Consider the following 24922-nt stretch of genomic DNA (forward strand, 5'->3'; position numbering starts at 1 on the left):
GTCAGGGAAAAAGATAAATAAAACCCTCACCCCTGTGATGTAGTACTGTACAATTAGGCGCACAATGTAGATTTTATGCTTTTCTCTGAAACATCTGGCATGTTGTACTTTCTAAAAGCAAAGCTTGAATAGCCAGACCTCCTGTAGCATTTTAATATCAGTATTCCCTTATATATATTAGTTATCATGTTTGTGCCAGTTTCTGAAATACCACATTCTAACTATCACCTCTTGAGTGAGTGTAAATTCAGAATGCCTGCCAGGAGGTGATGTGTTTGTGTCGGGAGCTAATATCTACCCTAATCTAAATACCAAATGAATTTTAGATTGACATTCTAGCCCAGCATTAGTCCCGGCCCTTGGGAAAATCATTGTTTATGAATTCTGTTCTGGTACTCAGAATTAGGAATCAATCTATTTAAACTTTGTTGCTTACATTGCATTTGCATTTCTGAGATATTAGGAAAATGGGCGTAGTTATTTATTACATGTGTCCACAGGAAAAAAAAAGTGGACAATAAAAAGTTTTAAACAAATTTTCTGAAGATCTCAAGAATAAAAGAGGAGCCATCTAGGGAAAAGCAAACCACTCTCTAGAAATTCTTGGGAGTCAAAATCTTTTTCACTGACAGTTTCTCTCTCGTGTGCAAGCTAGAGTGCTGTTGCTTGTCGAGACAGCTCTCTAGGGTTGCATTCTCTTAAAAAAAGACACGTGGGACCAAACAGGTGATGATAAAGGAAAAGACAAATGACATAAAGTTAAAACAGAAGAAAACAAGGGAAAAAATTAAACATGGCTCTTATAGTGGGAAGCTTCGCATAAAATGGTAAAACTGCTTTAACAGACGTGTATGAAAAATCACCTGTTCACTTATAGGCTGGTGCTGGGTGTTAGTGTAATTCTACTGATTATGTTGAAAATTTAAAAAGCAATTATGGAGCCATTTTAACCAATTGCAAAGTAAGAGAAGACTAATGTATGACAAAGTTAAAAGAAACAGCGTCACCTTATGTAGGCAACTGTCCACAACAACTTCTTTAGCTGGTGAGGTCTTTTTCTGGCATAATTTTAGCTGGTGTCTGAGTCTAAACATTAGACTCAGTGACCTGCAGCCACTTTGAGAGAGATAGAGATAGAGATAGAGATAGAGATAGAGATAGAGATAGAGATAGAGATAGAGATAGATAGATAGATAGATAGATAGATAGAGAGAGAGAGAGAGAGAGAGAGAGAGTCATCTCAGGACTCAGAGACCTTGGCTAGAGTCTTCTTTCTGAACTTTTAGGTGCTCTTATTATGTGGTTGACTACAACAAAATGGGTCCTGAGGTGGTTTCCACAGCTAAATACTGAGTTCGTGGATTTTATTTTCAAATCCTACCACTGCACAGTCAATGGCTCTCTTCATCAGAACACTAAGTTTGTGATTCATATATTTTGGTGCTGTCATAGAATAATGGTTCTTGGGAGATACCCAACAGCGGTGGCCACAGCCCCGCAACATCAGACATGTTGGAAACAGATGGCAGTGAGCTCCTCCTTAAGTACAAGGGGAGACGGAGCAGGGCTCGGGGGCTAACCAAAATGCTTTGAAGTGTTTCAATGACAACGCAGGGCTTTCTTCTTCTTCTTCTCTGATTTGTAGCATCATTTGGTCAAAGAAAGAAAGGAAGTGTAGGTCAACCATTTGACAGGACCTAGTCAAATTCCAGCAACATGGCGCCTGAACACTGTGAGAAGCTTTCCTACTGAAACACAGGAGACAAAATATAACAGCATTATTCTGTGTAAAATGTAACAGTATTATTCTAGGAAAAACCAGAAAGACAAATCAGAAATGGGAAAATTCCTAGGTACAGAGTTAAGGGCTGTGACCACAGGCAGAGCATATGGGCATACAAACTGGAGCTTTGATTGCAGAGAGATTGACAACCAAACACAGGCTCCGGAAGAAAGGGAGAGAGAACCTCATACATAGTCTGCCGTACAGTACAGTTGGGAATCGAGAGGGTCTGCTTCTCTCTTAAAGAAAAGCCCTGGGAAAAGGTAAGAGACCTTATCTCTAGAAGAATCAATAACCCTTTCAGGAGAAATCAAGACTTCAAATCTAAATTTATGCTGCTGTATTGTGTATGATTCGCAAATAGAAATGAATGAATGAATATTCGAATCCAAGCCAGTAAAATCTCTAGAGGGTTCTGTGAAGACAAATATAGGAACTCTTCAATCATATAGCATGTAGCATGCAAAAGACCTCTCCTAGAGGGTAAGTGTAATAAATAAAATATGGTCCCAGACAGCTTACAAGAGGTTGGCATGGGACTGGGAAGAGGTAAATAAAAACAACCACAACAACAAAAGACCTCAAATGTTTGATAGGCAAGGAAGAGTTCAGAAGGCCTAGTTGGAAACTGTAACTAATAGCTAAGAATTTCATGCTTGAAAGTTGAGATTACAGATATTCTCACCAAAAGCAAATGATAAGGATGCGAGACAAGGCATATGTAAATGAACTTATTTAGTCATTGCTCAATGTACACATACTTTGAAACAGTATGTTTTGAACAAATTAAAAAGTAGTAAAGGCTATACTCACAATAAAATTGCAAGCTATTCTAGGGAATGATAAACAAGGAAATAAAGTACAAAACCCAAACTGACTCCATAATGAGACAATCGAAAGGTTACAACGATGTAAAGATGTGAGCATGGGCAGGTCAGCAGGGTGAGAATACAAGTGATTATTTTCTACCTGATACTTTCTTCCTCCAGCTCCTTAAATGTTAAGACATAACTTAGCTTATAGAAAGCTATGTGTGAAGAATGTCCTTATTTTTCTGTGTTTTATATACTGATTCCTGGGGAAACTTTCAAGTTGTTCTCAGTCGAAAAGCAAAGCAATTGTGTAGTTATTCTAGAGAATTCTGAGTTTACCTAGAATGTTGTAGACAATTCTAATGTTTTGTTTGTAATAAGTTTTATCTTTATTGCCAACTAAGTCTTCCATCCCTCTCGCTCTCCTTTTTCTTCTTCCTGATCAGTACTCTAGACATATTTCGGTAATCATGGAAAGAAACACACACACACACACACACACAACACACACACACACACACACACAAAAAAAAAAAAAAAAAAACGGAAATAATCAATTTCTTCACTCAGTATTCCACTTCCAAACCCTATGTATCGTTTCTCAGAAAAAAAAAAAGTAGCAATCTGAATTCTAAGTTTATATATTTCCTACTTTAATACATTATCTTGATGTTATGGGTAAACACTACGGTGATTTATTACTATCAGAGTTTTCAAAAAGAGTGAAGTTACCTTAGAAGTCGTAGGTCCTCCCTGTATGTCTGCAGGAGCACAAACAACCTTTCTTTTTCTTAAAAAAAAAAAAAAAAATCAGCTTAGAGCCTGGGGGGTGCACTCAGCTCTCAGAAAAGGGAGGGGCAGAGCTAGCAAGGGGCTGCCTTCAAAGATGATTGAAACCCAGGGGGATTTTCATCACAGGATTTTGGCTCTGGAAGGTCTTTGAAGATTTTTGGATTTTCACTTAACAGGTGGTCCTGCGCCTGCTGCTGTCTCTGCTGATCTGAAGCCGCGCAGCCCTGCACGGCTCCCACTGCTTGAGGTTCTGGAGGTAAGGCCCCAGGAACTGCTCCTTTCCAACATTTTTTTAAATTTATATCCAATAATTACTTTTCTTATGAGAGGGTTACAATCTCCCTTCTTCTTTTCCCCACCCACTACCAATCAGCACTCCAGGGTTTGAGCATCAATACCTGCCCCTCAATTATATGTAAGAGAAAACCTGAAAGGACGAATAGCGGGAGTGAAAAGTGTCCACTAGATGGCAGAATTGATTAAGCTGACTAGGGAGTCGTGCCCTGAGCCCTTGAACCCCAGGTACACAATCCAGATGGCGATGGGCAGATAGCCCTCTAAGAACTGGCTCCTCCAGGTCTTCTCTAGTGTGACTCCCGAGCTGCCCACGGGTGCTCTGGACTGCTCCCGGCCTCGCTGTTGTTACAGACCGTAGAGGTGACACTTCACGGAGTGACATTATGGTGCCTGACAGCCTGTTACATGTTGTGATGCTGTCACTGGAGGCTAGAGATGCCGCTAAAGATCCGAGTTTGGGAAATGATGGTCTCCAAAGTTCTGGTTGTCCACCCGTATAAAATCAGACACCTTCTTTATGATGCCCCGCAAGGAATAGCAACAGCATCCCTCATTTTGAAAAATAATGTTATTTACCAACTCTGCATTCCCTGTTGTTGCGAACTGGCCTGGTTCTGGTCCAAGTAATGAGTTTACATAGTCTTCGTGCCATTCTTATTGTGTATTATGGAGTACTTCATGGTTGAAACAAACACTATGAAAAAAGAATAAGAAAACTCAGCATTCCAGATTAATGTACATCTTATTGTCTCATTTGTTCATTGAACATTTATCTGATTTTTTTTTTCACACAGTAGTTCAACTTTTCAACATTCTTAAGCTGTTTAGAAAACATATAGATCTCTGCTTGAGTGATAGTCTTTGTATGATCAAGTGGGTGCCCTATGGCCACTCAGCTACTGAATGCTTACTATCAGAAACATGCCTTAATCACTTTATTTCAACTCGGAAAAAACCCAGCCGGTAATACCAATTCCACTCTTTAGCAAAGAAACCCAAGCCAAAAACAGTTAGTGGATTTACCCAGATCGCATAGCTCATCACTGTAAAGCTTAATAGAAAGTTGGCGTTATTCAGGACAACTTTAATCTTTCACTTGAAGTTTTCTTATTGAACAATATGTTTTTATTTTCTTACTTGAATTTGAACATTATAACTGTTGTGCCTATATTTAATGGATGCATTGAAGGCCACGTTTATATACTCTTCTTGTATTTTGTGAGTAAATAACCTACGTATGCATTAAGAATGATAAGGCCATATGCACTGACTGAGGCAGTGGTTACTAGTGATTAGTACACAGAACTCATCTTTTCCAGAGAAGCACAAAATGATGGATAGACTGTATACAAACTCAAGGATGGGGCTGGAATGAATGGATATGTTGTCTGTTACTTTTACAGTTGTATCAGTTGTTGCTATTACTGTTTTTGTCTGTGGTGACAGAACCTGTGCTACTGAGTCATAACATCATTTTGGATCTTATGCGTCCCTCATAGTGATGACCCAACAGGCAAAAAGCTATTCCTGCTCTTTCCCTTTAAGTTATTATAAACTTAGAGAACAGTGTCAAAGAGAGATGAATAAGTCCCATAAATCCTTCTTCTAGCTTTCTTTAAAACTTTATACGACACATCGGTCAAAGGCTATTAACTATACTTTATACCATTTCTCTCACTGCTCATTTGCCTTGGCACCAATCACTTTAAAACTCAGGGGTCTCATGAAGATGCCATAAAATGTTGAGCCAGACAGCAGCTCAGTGTGGGCAGACCTTGGTCTGAGAGAGCTCTTTGGCCTGTGACATTCTAGTGGGGTGAACTGCCCTCACAGTTAAACCTCAGAACTTTTGGGTAAACTTGAATATCCACACTGGCCATCAGCATTGCACAGCTAGGAGCTTCCTAACTTACCATCCAATGTATTTGCAATTTAGAATTTCTGCTCAGCCCATAAATTGCTTTGGAAACATTTATTGTGGAAATCCCTGATTTAAAAAGAAAAATCCTCTTCTGCCTTTCTCTACAGGGGCAAGGTCCAGAGTTGCTCCAGCAATGAACCCATATTCCCTTTCAACCTCATGTCAGCCTTTTTATTTTAGCTACCAATCCCTCTCACTCATCTCCAATGTCCCTGCATCCCATCTTGCATAGCTATTAAAAAAAAGAGACCATTTTGTTCATTAAAAAAAAGAAGAAAAAACAGACAAATAAAAAAAAGCAACAAAACAAACAAAAACAAAACAAAAAAAACACCTCTCCAAGAGCATTGAGTAGACTTAAGTGGGTTTTTAAAGCACCCTTTTGGATACTGATGCTTTTCATTCCTTAGTCTACCCCATAGGTAAGTCAGCACTTCATTTTGAAGACTACTAAAGAGGTCTCCCTGACACATTGTCACTGTTATGTAAAATTGCAGTGTTCTTGATTTCATTATTGTATTTCATTTTGTCACAAAAATTTTTGCCTTCAGAGTTAGTCAGGATCAACACAAAAGAGCAATGTAGCTCTCTATAGCTCAGACAAAATAAAGGTTGGCTTACATGGAGCAAGAATTTTAATGTAGATTTCTAAACAAGTATTTTATTGTAAGTGCCCAAAAGGGATCACAACAACAAATTCACCTTTAATTTCATGTTTAACATGAGGGATTCCTACATGCTGACAACCGCTTATAAACAATATCCTCAAAACCGTCGCTTGGGTGAAATGAAGGGGATGCACTTCTATTATTGTAATTTTTGGTATAACTAATGAGGTTCCCTATCCGTGATTGAAAAATAACTTCCTGGTTTCTTAGCTGTCAGCTCTGTGCTCGGGTTATGCCCATGACAGTCACGCAGATAGGAAGCTTATATTAAAGCCAGAATCAAAGGCAGCAGGAGAGGGAATCAGACTACATTAATGAACCATTGAAGCCTCTCTCCAGCACGGATGAACACTAAATCACTGGTTAGATCTCTGGTGATTTCCCACTTGAGAGATGTGAGGAAAACAGTCATTCAGAGCACCAGTGAAGTCGTGGCAACTTGGCAGCCAAACACAGTGGCTGAAAAGTTATTTTAAAAATAATCTTGATGTAACTACTGGAAATGTTCTCTCCAAGCCTTTGATTCTGCTCTGACCCTTGAAAGGGCCAGTCCATCAGATTTGCCATCAATGGCATTATCAGCTGCTTTGGTTAGAATTAACAGGAGTTCCGTTATGGCTCCAGGTAGAGAAGAGAGCAAAGTGACATAAAATTATTGGTCTTTTCTCAAATTGACAAGGGAGTCACAGTGAGTACTCTGTTACTCACTTAGGCTACACTGCAGTTGAGGCCTACATTACATGATCATGAACTAAACTAGATGGTACTAACCACTCGATAAAATCTGTCACAAATTAGGCTTCATAATACAGAAATACATTTTCACTTTTTGTCTGTTATAAGGGAGTTGTGTTTTATTTTAAACTAAGTCGTTAGTGCATATTATAAACCTATTTGCTACTCCTTTAGATACATATGTTGTCATTTGCAATATAATTAGCATGTTTTCTTGATTTCATTCCATGTTGGGTACCAGGGGAGTTAAAGATTAGTGAAGCTCATACTCTTTGCCACTTTTAGTGTTTAGTTGAAGAAACGAAGAAGTGATGAGAATGAGAAACACAAGCAAGAATGAAAAGACATTTATCTTTATTTTACTAGAATAAAATTTGGCTTATAAGACGTGTTTCTATATTCATAGCTTTTTTCTGGACCACAGAAGGCACACTCACAGGACTTGATAACACTTAGTTACATCAGATGATAACTAGCTTCCTACTGGCCATATTTTTCCAACGTGGGATCTCAATAATGGTTCAGTACTTTAGTTAAGATCACAGAAAATCATGAAATCCATGCGGGGTTTTGAATAATAGCTTAGTATTAGAAAGTCTGACAGAAGCAGAAGAGTAATTCTAAGAGATAAATGGTGAGAATAAAACTCCAGAGTTACACAACTATAAGGCATGTCTTGGGAATTATATTAGATCATTTTATATGGGAACGTGGAAATAAAATTTCAAAAATGAGCATGAGTGTTTAGTGTTTAGCTAAAACACGGGAGGATCTAAGTACAGGTCTTCAGTTTAGGGATGAATTGTTTAGTACACTATTTTAGGAGCTTAATTTCAAAATAAGTGTGATTAGGTAGATACCAGGATTAAATATAGAGTGACAAACTAGATTATTATTTTTTTTTACAACACTTCAGTTGTGTACATAAAGGGCTTGGAATAGAGTGGAGATGTAAGGGATGAAAAGGAGGCTAGAGGTGACTCACAGGTGAAGTTGCATAGAGGCAACTTAGTAGCTGATAATCAGGTACATAGTGGGGTTGAAAACAACACATCTGCTCTCAGGACTCAGTCACTAGTGATGCCGTTCATTTAAATGAAGACAAGAACGTTCCTAGTAGGATGTCATTAGAATTAAATGGATGAATCCAGAAACTGCTCTTAAAGTTCACACATAAAGATGTGACCTGACAAGCAGGAAAGGAAGGCTGAAAAGCATCCAACAGGTATTATTTAGCACTCTGATAAATGAATGAATTACGTACAAAGGATATTAGTTCATAGGTATCTAATGGGGGTGGCTCAAAGTGCCATAGTCAGTTAATCTGTTATGGTTTGGGCCTCACGTATTCTCAGAAAGCTCCCTTTCGGGATGCTGTTACCCATTCACAGCAGTGTTCAGAGGTGGGGCCTTCGGGGAGAGTTGGACCATGAAAGCTCTAACCTCCATGAGCAGACCAGTCTGCTTAACAGATTTCTAGCTTAATGGTTAGCTATGGGATGACAGAAACTTCAGGAAGTGGCACCCTAAATGGAGTCAGTGATTCACTGGAGGTGTGACTTTGAGAAGAGGATTTTGTTCCTGGCCACCATGAATAATTTCCTCCCCCCTACTCCACAGTTATGATGATGCAATTCTTAGACAAGGGCATAGATGCAGCATGACCACAGAGTCGGTCTAATGCCTCAGAAACCATGAGTCAGAGTAAAGCTTTCCTCTTTTGGAAAAGCTGACTAATACAACTCCTTTGGCAAAACAGGAAACGGCTTTCTTGAGTAAAGGAAACAGAGGCCTGCACAGAATTAGCTGTGATTATTAGAGAAATCTGGTCCCAAGGGGGAAGTGAATTTTGCTGTATGTAAGTAAGTAATGGCAGGCACCTGGAATCGCACAAAGAAGTTATAAAAAGCATGTTGATAAAGGACATACGCAACACTCAGTTTCTTTTCACAATATCATTTAACACAAACATGCCGGTTGAGTGAATTCTTACCTGAGAATTGAGAACTAGGGCAATTATTAAAGAGGAAAGTTGGTTTTCAGATTCTGAGGCTGGCATCTTTTAACTATAGTATCTGCTCCTTGGTCTTAGCATGGTTGCATACTAGGAAAGACAACTTTGTGTATTGTGTCCTTTCCAGATCTCGGTTCCTATGACAGGAATGTACAGATGGTAATATTTAACTTAGACACAAGCTGCAAGGATAGAATAACTGCACAAAGTGAATGACAGCTGTAATTAATGGGAGATTATCAACGCATTAATATAAATATGAGGTGGCATAATTCTACTGGGACGTGAAGGACCTGAAGTGGGGCTGACATTCCCTAAGTATCTGACTTAGAGCTTCCAAAATATGTCCCAAATATGCCTTTCATTTGATTTATTATTGTTGTTGTTGTTATGAAAAACAGTCTTCAGCAGTATTGCTGTATATTTTGCTTAGACAAAAAGCTTTATTTATAATATTTTTTATTTCTGGCAATTTCATATTTGTGTACCTTGTATGGTAACTACAGTCTCCTCTTATTCTCCCTCACACTCTGGGGAGCCTTTTCTTCTGCCCAAACTGCCCCTCTTCTGTTGTAGGTGACTATTAATATTTACTATTGATATATCTTCTAGTAAAGCTGCTGTTAGTCCTAAATAGCTGTATAACCAAATCACCACACAGAGACTATAATTTATTTAATTAACTTAGAACACAATGCTGGGCAATAGTTACTCCATCCTAAACCTCCAAGCCCTCATAGTTTCCTAACATTTACATTTCCCACATTATACTTGCTTTTAGTGATCTATTAGGTCTAGTCCATCTCTCCACGTCTTCTAAGATCTCTCTCCCGCCTCTGTTCTCCTCTCTCTCCTTACCATTTCTCCTCCCACTCATTTCCTGCCCTCTGACTCCTCCGCTCTTTCCTGTCCTCTGGTTCCTCCCATTGCTCAACATTGTAGCTAGTTGCTTTATTTTGGCCTGTTTACACAAAGTTGGGACAGGATGCTTAGAATAAGTATCACAATCCAATAAACGAATTGAAACCAGAGGGGGGGTTCAGCATTTGAATGAACAAGAACATTATACCAACACTCTTCTTCTTTCACATCATTTATTTTTTCTTGTGCAGGTCCATGCATATGGTCACAGCTGCTGTAAGGATTGTGCTTGCAATGACTACATTCACTCAGATCACACTCAGAAGATGTTTCGCGGCATGATTTCCCATGCTACAACTCTTACAGTCTTTCCACTTCATTTCTCACAATGCTCCCCGGGACTCAGAGGAAGTGAGATAGACACTCTGTTTGGGCAAAGCTCTCAATGTTCATTTATTTCCAGAACTTTGACCAGTTCTGGACTTCTGTCTTAACTATCGCCTACTTCTAAAAGAGGATTCCTTGGCCAAGGATGAGAACTGTACTAATCTGTGGGCAGAAACATAAAAGTTTAGAAGGCAGTTTAACTACATGCATAGTTTACCAAAGTGTCAGTAGTAGATTCTCCCCTAGATCTGTGATCTTTCCAGCCATAAGCTTTTGATCAGGTTGCCTAATACAATCTTAGGCAAGTATTCCTTTCAATGGAGTGGCCTCAAATCCAAGTGGCTGGTTACTCCCAGAAAAGTTATGCCAGTATTTTACTAGTGCCCCAAGCAGGTTGGCATTGCAACACTCATGGTTTGCAGGGTGACATCATTGATGATTTCTCTCCCACAGCAACCTCTGTTAACACCTTCCATCACTATGCATGCCAGCTTTGTTTCTCTGTATTCTGTATCTAAAGCACGTTATCTTTACCAATGAGATCTAACCATCTAGTTGTAGTGAGCAACCAAGAAGAGTGGAAATATTGTGTATGATTTAGGGAGCTTATGGGAGATCCTTGGCTAACAACTTAGTGGGAACTACCCTACATCTGACATTGGGACTTTGGTTTAAAACCTATGACTTCTGAGACCAACACTGCACTTATTAAGAGTACCTATGTTCAGGCTTTTTTTTTTTTAAATCATGTATTTCGAATTAGTTTTCAATTGTTGAACTTCTGTATCATTTTTTTCGTGTGTTTTTTCTTACTTTTGGTTGACCCTCTCCACCTTACCATCTTTACCCTATGAGCTGCCCTCATCATTACTTATGAGTCTTTTAAAGTTTACTACAAATCCCTTTACTTCTAAAGATATATCTTAAATTTCTAGAATACACTACAATAGCATAGCTGTTTTTCATAGGACACAGATTTAAAGTCCTTACAGGTATTTTCAGTCTTTCAAAATTAAGGTTATCTTATTCTGTAACATGACACTTATCTTATGTAAATCTACTGTATCCCACAGTCATCTGTATGTCCACAAAAGGATAATAATATTAATTCATAGAACAGAAATGCCATATGTATATAAATGGCTATCAAAGCCAAATCAAATAGAACCACACAGGGACAACATAGGTCAGATCTGAAGCTTCCTGATTCTTACTTAGTTTCATGATAATAAAACAAATATTAAGACAAGTGAAAAAGTTATATGATTAAGCAGATAAATGGTATATATAGTATTACATGTTTTTATGTATAGTATTACATGTTTTTATTATATGACTTCAAAAGTAGTCAACATCATCAATAACTATTGTATTTATTTGAAGGTAAAAGTTAATTGTATTACAGAGGGACACTAGAAAAAAAAAATCACTACATACTTATATTGTAACAAATATATCCAGGATCTAAGCAATAGATGTGTGTCCATCCTGAGGTAATAATTATCTCTTAAATGCTGAAAAAATTCCATTTTTTAAATATTACCAGTTTATTTCTACTTTTTATTTTTAAAGTGTTAAAATTTTACTATTATTATTTATTACACTTTATTCAATTTATATCCCAGCTATAGCCCCTCCCTCATCTCATCACAGTCCCACCCTCCCTGCCCTTTCCCCACCTATGCACCTGCCCTAATCCACTGATAGGGGAGTCCTCCCCCTATTATCCGATCCTAGCCTATCAGGTCTCATCAGGGCTGTCTGGATCCTCTTTCTCTGGAAGGAGGGTAGCTGCTCAAAGGGCAGGAAGTTCCTGCCAGGGACAGCCCCTGTGTCACTTACTAAGTAGGGACTCACATAGATACTGAGCTGCCATGGGCTACATCTGAGCAGGGTGGTCTAGGTCCTCTCTACCCATGGTCCTTGGTTGATTTATCAATCTTTGCAGGCCCCCTAAGGACCAGATTTTTTTTTTTTGGCTCTGTTGGTCTCCTTGTGGAGCTCCTGTCTCCTCCAGGTCTTTTTATCTGCCCCTACTTCCATAGGATTCCCTGAACATTTTCCAAAGTTTGGTTATGAACCTCAGCATCTGCTTCATTACCATGCAGGATAGAGTCTTTCAAAGACCCTCTAGGGTAGGCTCTTGTCCTGTTTCCTATCTTCTTCCACTTCTGATGTCTATCTGTTTGCCCTTCTGAATGAGGATTAAGCATCCTCCCTAGGGTCCCCCTTGTTGTTTAGCTTCTTTAGGACTATAGAATTTAGTATGTTCATCCTATATTATATGGCTAATATGCACCTATAAATGAGTATACACCATGTGTGTCTTTCTACTTCTGGGATGACTCATTCAGGATGATCTTTTCTGGACCCGTCCATTTGCCTGCAAATTTTGTGATTTCCTTGTTTTTAATTGCTGAGTAGTATTCCATTGAGTAAATGTACCACAATTTCTGTATACATTCCTCTGTTGAGGCACCTCTAGGTTGTTTCCAGATTCTGGCTATTATGAATAAAGCTGCTATGAACAAAGTTGAACAAATGTCCTTGTAAAATGGTGGAGCATTTTTAGGGTATATGTCCAGGAGTGGTATAGCTGGATCTTGAGGTAGCACTATTCCTAATTTTCTAAGAAAGTGCCAATTTGTTGCACAACTTGGTTGTACAAGTTTATATTCCCACCAGAAATAGAGGAAGGTTCCCCTTTCTCCAAACCTCTCCAGCATGTATTGTCACTTGAGTTTTTGATCTTAGCCATTCTGATGGGTGTAAGGTGGAATCTCAGGGCCATTTTGATTTGCATTTTCTTGATGACTAAGGATGTTGAGCATTTCTTTAAGTGTTTCTCTGCCATTTAATATTCCTCTGTTGAGAATTCTCTGTTTAGCTCTGTTCCCCATTTTTCAATTGGATGACTTGATTTGTTGGTTTTTAACTGCTTGAGTTCTTTATATATTCTGGATATTAGCCCTCTGTCAGATATAGGTTTGGTGAAAATCCTTTCCCAGTCTGTAGACTGTCATATTGTTTTGTTGACAGTGTCCTTTGCTTTACACAAGCTTTTCAATTTCAGGTGGTTCCATTTATTTATTGTTTATTGTTGGTGGGTTGGTAACATGGGGAGGGGTTCTCATTTTCTGAAAAGAAGGGGAGGAAGAAGTGGGGAGGGAGTGTGAGGGTGAGGCTTGGGAGGAGAGTAGGGAGTGGGCTGCAATCAGGCTATGAAGTGATTAAATAAATAAATTAATGCAAAAAAGCTAGGATGTCTTTATATTGTAATTTTGGGTAAGAACCCAAGAATTCACTTTTCTAACAAGTTCTCAGATGTTGCTGGTCAGTTAGTCCACAGACAGAGTCCATTTCTGTAGAAAGAAAGTCATAGGAATCAAAGGCAGGTTCTCATGTACAAATCTGACAATGTTTAGTCTGCCTTAAACAAAGAAGCCCATCCTTTCAGTAAACAGAGGTCCATGCAAAGAGTCATGGCTGCCCATGATGCTGAAAATAAAGATCAGCCACTTCCTCAAGGCTCAGAGAACATCAAAAAAGAAGAGGCAGAGAGAAAAAGTTAAAGAGAAAAACATCATGTAAGCATGGAACAGCCATGGGAATCATGAATTCATAACAGCTGTGCCTACTGATTGGCTCTTGGACCCCACAATTTGAGCCCACCCAACCATCAAATATGGATAGAGAAGGGGCTCACAGGACCCAAATGTTTACTGCTGATATCTTGGCAAAGAACATATTCTGGGAGAAGTGGCTGTATAGTATCTAATAACTTGCTCACTGGTAAGGCCACCAGAGTCAGATGAGTCAGTTCCAAACTCAAGTTCATGCAGACATTCCACATTAAAGTTTGGAGACACAGAACGAAAAACACTAGTAAAAATGGTAAAGAGATTTGTAAAGGAGAGGGGAGCTGGCAGGAAGAGGAGGAAAATGAGAAAGAGGTAAGAATCAACAACTAGAATAAATACAGGAATGTGAGCATTCGGGTCATGTAACTCTTCCATTGTCTATTGATTTTAGTTCATAAAAATGTGATCAGAAATTTTGCAGTATGGCTGATTTCAGACTGCAGTCCATGAGGCTAAGAACTGCTTCTAAGTGCACACATGAATTCATTAAGCTGACTAAAGCAGCTTTGTATCATTCTGAGTCCATATTCAGGCACCCGGTAGGCTGGCCTCTACCTAGTATCTCCATTCATCCACAAAGCTAGGAATATGAGAGGCAGGGCTAGCTGTGTTATGTTATGTGGATAGTATTTGCATGATTTGTTCCATATCTCCAGTGGCCTGAGTGGTCTAAACTTTCATTACACATAGAAGGACAGTAAACACATCAGTGACTCTATTGCGCTGTCAGCATGGGCTACAGACCTGCAGTCTCGCTCCTCTGAAGGCTGAGGTTATGTTCCAGTCTACTCTGGAGAAACCCTACACCAGCTAGAAGATCCCTAAATGTGATAGAGAGCTTGAACCTCTGAGAGAATTTCCATGTTGCAATGTGATCCGTGATGATACATATGGCAACTGTAAACTGAAAAATGAGATCAGGTAGTAGACTAAACTTTAGGAAGAACTGGAGACAGATACGGAAACTTGTAATCTGTTATCTTCTCCGCATCACTCAGCATTTTTTTTTCTTAGTTTAAGAGAAACATGAGATAAAGTTTTGGTCAAAACGTCAAATAGACAAGTGGGCCAATAAAGATAAAATAGAAGTTATTAAGTGACCTAGAATATGCAAGGAAACTTGGGTTGTAAGAAAAGGCTTTCAAGTCAGTGAAGTAAAGGTGTAATATTTAAGTAAATACAATTAGAGAAAATGGCAGCAAATTTCACTGAGGGAAAATTTGGATTTTTCACTGGACAGAAGATTATACATTAAGATTATACATTATAGAACTGATAGACTAAGATCAGAAAGGAGAGGAGAACCTCCCCTATCAGTGGACTTGGGGAGGGGCATGCATGCAGAAACAGGAGGGAGGGTGGGATCGGGAGGGGAGGAGGGAGGGGCTTATGGGGGGATACAAAATGAATAAAGTGTAATTAATAAAAAATTAAAAAAGATAAAAAAGATTATACATTATACAATACTCTCTCACTCGCCATAGATGGACTGCCTCGCTGCCTGGGCTGCCAAGAGCTCTCCGACCACCACCTCACAGAGAAGCTTCCACTACCTACAGTCCTTCGCCAGATGAGACCAGTGTCCTGGGCATGGGCACCTCATCTAACTTGGGCCTATGCCAAAGATGTGAAATTTGGTGTGGATGTTCAAATCTTTTTTTTTTAATTAAATTGGTATTTTTTACATTAATTACATTTTATTTACTTTGCATCCCAGCTGTAGCCCCCTCCCTCATTCACTCCCAATTTCACCCTCCCTCCTTCTTCTCCTCCCTCCCATGCCCCTCTCTAAGTCCACTAATAGGGGAGGACCTCCTCCCCTTCCATCTGACCCTAGCTTATCAGATCTCATCAGGACTGGCTGCAATGTCCTCCTATGTAGCCTAGCAAGGCTGCTCCTCCCTTGGGGGGAGGGGGTTTAAGATTCAGCCACTAAATTTATGCCAGAGACAGTACCTGTTCCACTTTACAAGGGTACCCACTTGGATGCTGAGCTACCATGGGCTACATCTGAGCAGGGGTTCTAGGTTATATCCATGCATGGTTCTGGGTTGGAGAATCAATCTCAAAAAAGACCCCAGTGCCCAGATATATTTGGACCTTGTGGAGCTCCTGCCCTCTCCAGGTCTTACTAACTCCCCCTTCTTTCATATGATTCCTGCACTCTGCCCAAAGTTTGGTTATGAGTCTCTGCATCTTCTTTGATACACTGCTAGATAAAGTCTTTCAGATGCCCTCAGTGGTAGTCTCCTGTCCTGTTTCTTGTTTTCTCCTTCTTCCAATGTCCATCCCATTTGTTTTTCTAAGTAAGGATTGATCATTTTACCCAGTGTCCTCCTTCTTGTTTAGTTTTTTAGGTGTACAGATTTTAGTATGTTTATCCTATCTTTTAAGTAAGGTCTACTATCCAATTATAAGTGAATATATACAATGTGTGTCTTTCTGCTTCTGGGATACCTCACTAACGATGATCTTTTCTAGATCCCACCATTTGCCTGCAAATTTCATTATTTCCTCCTTTTTGATTGCTGAGTAGTATTCCATTGTGGAAATGTACCACAATTTCTGTATCCATTCCTCCATAGAGGGACATGTGGGTTGTTTCCAGGTTCTGGCTATTACAAATAAAGCTGCTACAAATAAAGCTGCTAGATTGATTTTCAAAGTGGTTGTGCAAGTTTACATTCAGACCAGCATTAGAGGAAGGTTCTCCTTTCTCCACAACCATTCCAGCATGTGTTGTAACTTGAGTTTTTCATCTTAGCCATTCTGATGGGTATAAGGTGAAATCTCAGGGTTGTTTTGATTTGTATCTCCCTGATGGCTGAGGACATTGAGCATTTCTTTAAGTGTTTCTCTGCCATTCTATATTCCTCTGTTGAGAATTCTCTGTTTAGCTCTGTACCCTATTTTTTAATTGGATTATTTAATTTGTTGCTTTTTAACTTCTTTAGTTCTTTATATATTCTGGATATTAGCTCTCTGTCAGATATAGGGTTGGTGAAGATCTTTTGTCAGTTTGTAAGCTTTTTTTTGTTGTTGTTGTTGTTGTTGTTCTGTTGACAGTGTCCTTTGCTTACAGAAGCTTTTCAGTTTTATGAGGTCCCATTTGTTGATTGTTGATCTTAGAGCCTGTGCTGTTGGTGTTCTGTTCAGGAAGTTGTCTCCTGTGCCAATGAGTTCTAGGCTATTTCCCTATTTCCCACTTTTTTTTACTAACTGATTTAGTGTGTTTTGTTTTATGTTGAGGTCTTTGGATTTGTGTATGGTGCTAAATATGGATCTATTTTCATTTTTCTGCATGTAGACATCCAGTTGGACCAGCACCATCTGTTGAAGATGCTACCTTTTTCATTGAATGGTTTTGGCTTCTTTGTCAAAAATCAAGTATCCATAGGTATGTGGGTTTATTTCTGGCTCTTCTTTTCAGTTGCACTGATACACAACTCTGTTTCTATGCCAATACCATGCAGTTTTTATTACTATTGCTCTGTAGTACAGCTTGAGATCAGGGATGGAGATACCTTCAGACAATCTGTTGTTGTACAGGATCGTTTGGAAATTCTGGGTTTTTTGCTTTTCCATATGAAATTGAGAATTTGTCTTTCAAGGTCTGTAAAGAATTGTGTTGGCATTTTGATGGGAATTGCATTGAATCTGTAGATTGCTTTTGGCAGGATGGCCATTTTCACAACATTAATCCTACCAATCCATGAGCATGGGAGATCTTTCCATCTTCTGATATCTTCTTCAATTTCTTTCTTCAGAGACGTGAAGTTTTTTTCAAATAGGTCTTTCACTTGCTTGGTTAGAGTCACACCAAGGTACTTTATGTTATTATAGGCTATTGTGAAGGGTATTGTTTCCCTAATTTCATTCTCGCCCCTTTTGTCTTTGGTTTACAGGAGGGCTTCTGATTTTTTTGAGTTGATTTTGTGTCCAGCCACTTTGCTGAAGGTATTTATCAGCTGAAGGAGTTCTCTGGTTGAATTTTTGGGGTCGCTCCTGTATACTATCATATCATCTGCAAATAGTGATACTTTGACTTCTTCCTTTCCGATTTGTATCCCCTTGATCTCCTTTAGTTGTCTTATTGTTCTAGCTAGGATTTCAAGTACTATGTTGAAGAGATATGGAGAGTGGGCAGCCTTGCCTTGTCCCTGATTTCAGTGGATTGATTTAAGTTTCTCTCCGTTTAGTTTGATGTTGGCTGTAGGCTTGCTGTATATTGTCTTTACTATGTTTAGGTATATGCCTTGTATCCCTGATCTCTCCAAGACTTTAAACATGAATGGGTGTAGGATTTTGTCAAGTGATTTTTTGGCATCTAAGGAGATTATCATGTGATTTTTCTCCTTCAGTTTGTTTATATGATGGATTGCATTGATCGATTTCTTTATATTGAACCACCTTTGCATGCCTGGGATGAGGCCTACTTGGTCATGGTGGATGATATCTTTTATATCTTCTTGGATTTGGTTTGACAGTATTTTATTGAGTATTTTTGCATCAATGTTCATAAGAGAGATAGGTCTGAAGTTCTTTTTTGGGTGGGTCTTTGTGTGGTTTAGATATCAAGGTGACTGTGGCTTCATAGAATGAGTTTGGTAATGTTCCTTCTGTTTCTATTTTGTGGAATAATTTGAGGAGAATTGGAGTTAGCACTTCTTTGAAGGTCTGGTAGAATTTTACGCTGAAATCATCTGGCCCTGGGCTTTTTTTTTTTTGGAAGGGAGACTTTTGATGACTGCTTCTATTTCCTTGGGGGATATAGGACTATCTTTCTACCTGATCTTATTTAGTTTTGATAAATGGAATCTATCAAGAAAATTGTCCATTTCATTTAGATTTTCAAATTTTGTGGCATATAGGCTTTTGTAGTAAGACCTAATGATTGTTTGGATTTTCTCAGTGTCTGTTGTTATGTTCCCCTTTTCGTTTCTGATTTTGCTGATTTTGCTGCCTTATAGTTAGTTTGGCTAAGGGCTTATCTATCTTGTTGATTTTCTCAAAGAACCAGCTTTTGGTTTCATTGATTCTTTGAATTGTTTTATTTGTTTCAAATTTATTGATTTCTGTCCTGAGCTTGAATATTTCCAGCAATCTATTCCTCTTGGGTGTGTCTGCTTCTTTTTTTTTTTTTTCTAGTGCTTTCAGAAGAACTATTAAGTTGCTTGTATGTGATGTTTCAAATTTCTTCTTGAAGGCACTTAGTGCTATGAACTTTCCTCTTAGCACTGCTTTCATTGTGTCCTATAAGTATGGGTATGTTGTGCCTTCATTTTCGTTGAATTCTAGGAACTTTTAAATTTATTTTTGTTTCTTCCCTAACCTAGCTGTCATTGAGTAATGAGTTGTTCAGTTTCCATGTATGTGTAGGCTTTTTACTATTTCTGTTGTTGTTGAGGTCCAGCTTTAAACCAGGGTGCTCATACAGGATACAAGGGATTATTTCAGTCTTCTTGTATCTGCTGAGGCTGGCTTTGTGACCAACTATATGGTCTATTTTGGAGAAGGATCCATGAGGTGCTGAAAAGAAGTTACACTCTTTTGAATTTGGGTGAAAAGTTCTGTAGACATCTATTAGGTCCATTTGATTTAGGGCCTCTGTAAGTGCCCTTATTTTCTTATTTAGCTTCTGTCTGGATCATCTGTCCCTTGGTGAGAGTGGAGTGTTGAACTCTCCCACTATTAAGGTATTGGGATTGATGTGTGATTTCAGCTTTAATAATGTTTCATTTATAAATTTTGGTGGTCTTGTATTTGGGGCATAGATGTTCAAAATTGTTATGTCCTCCTGGTGGATTTTTCCTTTGATGAGAATGTAGTGTCCTTCCTTTTTTGATTGATTTTGGTTGAAAGTCTGTTTTACTAGATACTAGGAGAGCTATCCCAGCTTATTTTCTGGATCCATTTGCTTGAAAAACATTTTTCCAGCCCTTTACTCTGAGGTAGTGTTTATCTTTGTTGCACAGGTGTGTTTCTTGGATACAATAGAATTTTGGATGTTGTTTCCAAAACCATTCTGTTAGTCTGTGTCTTTTTATTGGAGAGTTGAGTCCATTGATGTTGATAGATAATAGTGACCAATGAACGTTAGTTCCTTTTATTGTGGATTTGATGGTCTTACTGTGATTCATTGCTTGTTTTCTTTTATTTTTTGTTGGGAAATTATCTGTATCCTATGTTTTCTTGAGTGTAGTTGCTTTCTTTGGATTGGAGTTTTCCTTCTAGTATCTTCTGTAGGATTGGGTTGCTGTGTAAATATTGCTTAAATTTAGTTTTGTCATGGAATATTTTTTTTCTCCATCTATGTTGATTGAAAGCTTTGCTGGGTATAGTAGTCTGGGTTGGCATCTGTGGTTCCTTAAAGTCTGCCATCTGTGGTCCCTTAAAGTCTGCATGACATCTGCCCAGGCCGTTCTGGCTTTCATAGTTTCTGATGAGATCGGAATCATAGTGTGATTCTGATAGGTGTACCTTTGAATGTTACTTGGCCTTTTTCCCTTGCTGCTTTTAATATCATTTCTTTGTTCTGTAGATTTAGTGTTTTGACTATGATGTGGCGTGAGGAGTTTCTTTTCTGGTCTAGTCTATTTGATGTTCTGTAGGCCTCTTGTATGTTTATGGACATCTCTTTCTTTAAGTTGGGAAAATTTTCTTCTTTGATTTTCTTGAAAATATTTTCTGGACCTTCGAGCCTGGAATCTTCTTTTTCATCAATTCCTATTATTCTTAGATTTTACCTTTTCATGGCATCCTTGATTTCTTGGGTGTTTTTTTTTTTTTTGGGACTTTTCCGATTTTACTTTTTCTTTGAGAGAAGTATCAGTTTCTGCAAGTATATCTTCAGCACCAGAGATTTTCTTTTCCATCTCTTGCATTCTATTGGTGATGCTTACCTTTGTGGTTCCTGCTCTTTTCTCTAAGTTCTCCAGCTCCAGGGTTTTTCCATTTTGTGTTTTCTTTATTGATTCTAATTCTGTTTTCATGCCTTGCACTATTTCCTTCAGGATTCCTGTCTCTTGATGATGGTCTCTTTTTTTGTTGTTCATTTCCTCTCTATATGCCACTAATTGTGCCTCTACTTGTGCCTCTATTTGTTTGGTTATATTTGCCTCTATATGTTTGGTTATAAATATATTAAACATATATTTATATGTTTCTTTGAGAGCTTTGTTTATTTTCTCTTTATTTGTCACCATTTGTGTGGCTATTTCTTTTTTTATTAATGCATTTTTTATTATTATTAATTATACTTTATTCATTTTGTATCCCCCCATAAGCCCCTCCTTCCTCCCCTCCCGATCACACCCTTTCTCCCCTTTCTGCATGCATGCCCCTCCCCAAGTCCACTGATAGGGGAGGTCCTCCTCTCCTTCCTTCTGATCTTAGTCTATCAGATCACATCAGGAATGGCTGCATTGTCTTCTTCTGTGGCCTGGTAAGGCTGCTCCCCCCTCAGAAGGAGGTGATCAAAGAGAGAGCTTTGTTTATTTTCTCTTTATTTGTCACCATTTGTGTGGCTATTTCTTTGAGAGATTTGTTTGTTTACTCTTTATGTGTCTCTAATAACTGGATAAGCATAGCTTTAAAATCATTTCCCTGTGCTTTTAATGAATTGTAGTATCCGTTGATTTTGGGGACTGCTGGTGAAGCCATGATGTCCTGATTTTTGTTGGATGTGTTCCTTTGCTGACCTCTGGCCATTTGCTTATCTGTAACCTTCAATGTTTGTTCTTGGATTCTGCAGTTCAGACTGCTACCATCTTTCTCGGGTGTCTGGAGAATTCTTCAGAAAGATGAGAGAGGTCCAGTGGTTTCAGCATGTGCATTGGTGTTTCAGCTGTCCCTAAGGCACAGAAGGACAAATGTAGGCAAGCATGTGCGTGTGTGTGGAAGTGTGCCTTGAGGGACAGGGTGCTAGAGAAAGTAGAAGCCTGGTGTGAGGCAGGGCCGCCGTGCAGGCACCGAAAGGGTTGCAGGTGCTGAAGGTGTTTACAGGTGCTGGTGGTGGTCACGGGCGCAATTTGCTTGTGCAGAAACCCTGCATATCTCAGTGGCCTACAGGCTACTTGTATTTGGCTCTGACTGAGCTCCAGGGATTATTTGCCTGAACTTCACAGGTAGACCAGCAAAACAGAGGCTTCAATATTGAGAACACTGTCCCAAGAATCCTTCTGTTTCCCACAGTGGGTGTGTGGTAGAAGGGATCTGATGTCTGGCTGCTATCTTAGATGGACCCTGGATCTGGGGCTCTGCAGGCTCTTGAAGGCACACTCCCTCTCTAGCTGGTCAAATCAGGAAGTACAGGGGTTCCCCCTTTTCTCTACTTTCAGGTTGGGCCTGCTGGCACAGATGCGGTTGTACAAGCTCTGTCAGCTCAGTGGTGCTGCAGTCGCCAAACTTGGGAGTCCAGATGCAGCAGTGGAACTGGGAAACCTGTACAGGTGCCTGCTGGAAAGTCCTGGGGAGCCACAACATTGGTCCACACACCTAGGTGGCCCAGTGGGCCTGGTGTACATGCGTGGTTTGTGGGTCTGGTGAACTTTTGTGCTGTACAGCTGGGTGTCCGCCACTGAGGGATTGGGTGGCCCATACAGTCACTGGCTGGGAGGCCCTGAAGAGTCATTAAGGCCACTCCCAGACCCAGGACCTGGAAGAGTTGTACTGTGGACCCTGGAACAGGAAGGTTGGTACCGAGGATCTGGGACCAGATGGCTGGTACAGCTGGCAGCAGAGACTGAGGAGCTAGGAGTCCCCCCTCTGCTGTCTCAGTCCCCAGGCAGTAGCTTCTGTGCTAAGAGTCTCTGGAACCATGGGCTGGCTCTACCGAGGAGGAGGGAGACCCAAAAATGGGAAGTGCAAGGGATTCGAATGTTCACCATTCTCCGTCCCCAGAGAAATCGGCAGGTGACCTGAATCTACATGGTCTCGGCTCATGTGATGTCCCCTCTTGTTCATGAAGTCTCAGTGTCTATCTTCTGGCTTCAGCTGCCCCTCCACTCACCAATTTCAGAGTTTCAGATCCTCTGCCTCTCAGATATGGTTCAGGTTGGTTGCCACCATCTTGGATCCCCAGATGTTCAAACCTTAATGCTTCAAGGTGTGGACCTTTTATCTGACACTGTGGCTGTTAAATGGAGCCAAAGGGAAGAACAGTGATTATTGAATAGAATTGGGGAAGTCCCAAAGGAACAAAAGATGGGGTCACAGCTGCAAAGTCGATTGATTTAAAAGAAAGATAAATAAAAAAAATATCGAAACTAAACTTTTTCAGGATGTTGCCAATAAACACAATTGAAGAGGCCAGCGACTGCACTGCCACTGCTATTGTTCTGGCACGTTCTATTGTCAAGGAGGGCTTTGAGAAGATCAGCAAAGGGCCTAATCCAGTGAAATCCAGAGAGGTGTGATGTTGGCTGTTGATGCTGTAATTGCTGAACTTAAAAAGCATTCTAAACCTGTGACAACCCCTGAAGAACTTGCTCAGGTTGCTACAATTTCTGCAAATGGAGACAAAGACATTGGAAACATTATTTCTGATGTAATGAAAAAAGGATGGAAGAAAGGGTGTCATCACAGTGAAGGATGGGAGAACCCTGAATGATGAATTAGAAATTATTGAAGGCATGAGGTTTGATAGAGAATATATTTCCCCATATTTTATTAACATATCAAAAGGTAAAAAAAATGTGAATTCCAAGATGCCTATGTTCTATTGAGTGAAAAGAAGATTTCTAGTGTCTGGTCCATTGTACCTGCTCTTGAAATGGCCAATGCCAATTGGCAGCCCTTGGTTATAATTGCTGAAGATGTTGATGGAGAAGTTCTAAGCACACTGGTTTTGAACAGGCTAAAAGTTGGTGTTCACATTGTAGCAGTTAAAGCTCCAGGATGTGGGGTCAATAGAAAGAACCATCTTAAAGATATAGCTATTGTTACTGGTGGTACGGTATTTGGAGAAGAGGGGTTGAATCTAAATCTTGCAGGTGTTGAAGCTCATGACTTAGGAAAGAGGTCATTGTCACCAAAGGTAACAATGCTCTTGAAAGGAAAAGGTGACAAAGCTGAAATTGAAAAATGTATTAAAGAAATCACTGAGTAACTAGATATCCCAACTAGTGAATTTGAAAAGGAGAAGCTGAATGAGTGACTTGCTAAACTTTCAGGTGGAGCAGCTGTGCTGAAGGTTGGAGGGCACGTGACGTTGAAGTGAATGAGAAGAAAGACAGGGTCACGGATGCTCTCAGTGCTACAAGCACAGTGTTGAAGAAGGCTTTGTCCCAGGAGGGGGCTGTGCTCTGCGTCAGTGCATTTTAGCCTTGGATAAGCCTGCTAATGAAGATCAGAAAACAGGCATGGAAATTATTAAAAGAGCACTCAAAAGTCCTGCAATGACTATCGCTAAGAATGTGGGTGCTGAAGGATCTTTGATAGTTGAGAAGATTTTGCAGAGTTCCTCAGAAGTTGGTTATGATGTTGTGCTTGAAGATTTTGTGAACATGGTGGAGAAGGGAATCATTGATCCAACAAAATGTTGTAAGGACTGCTTTACTGGATACTGGGGTGGCCTCCTTGCTAACTATAGCTGAAGCTGTAGTGACAGAAATCCCTAAAGAAGAGAAGGACCCTGGAATGGGCACAGTGGGTGGAATGGAAAGGGGTATGGGAAGGGGCATGTTCTAATTCCTAGAATAGTGCTTTGCCCTTATCAAAAAACTGTGACAGGAAGCAGGTTCCTCACAGATAACCTCAGAGAAGTCACCTGAAGAAAATGACTGAGAGAAGGCTGGCTGATCACTGTAACCATCAGATACTGCTTTCCATTGACAATATATCATGGTTTACTGTTATCATTGTCCATACCTACAGATAATTTATTTTGTATTTTTGAATAAAGACATTTGTACATTCCTGACACTGGATCCAAGAGGCATAACCAGTGTCCTGATTTCAGTTTAAATCACTGAGACATTTCTACTGTTCTGTTCAGCATTGTAGCACCGTG

At 39.6% G+C, this 24922-nt stretch overlaps 1 pseudogene; it reads left to right on the forward strand.

The window, feature by feature from the left end:
- Positions 1 to 1716: 1716 nt before the first annotated feature.
- On the forward strand, positions 1717 to 24600 carry LOC129678700 (60 kDa heat shock protein, mitochondrial-like; annotated as a pseudogene).
- The last annotated feature ends 322 nt before the right edge of the window (positions 24601 to 24922 follow it).

Source organism: Psammomys obesus, unplaced genomic scaffold (genome assembly GCF_907164565.1).
Source record: "Psammomys obesus unplaced genomic scaffold, mPsaObe1.curated_primary_1811, whole genome shotgun sequence".
Taxonomy (NCBI): Eukaryota; Metazoa; Chordata; class Mammalia; order Rodentia; family Muridae; genus Psammomys; species Psammomys obesus.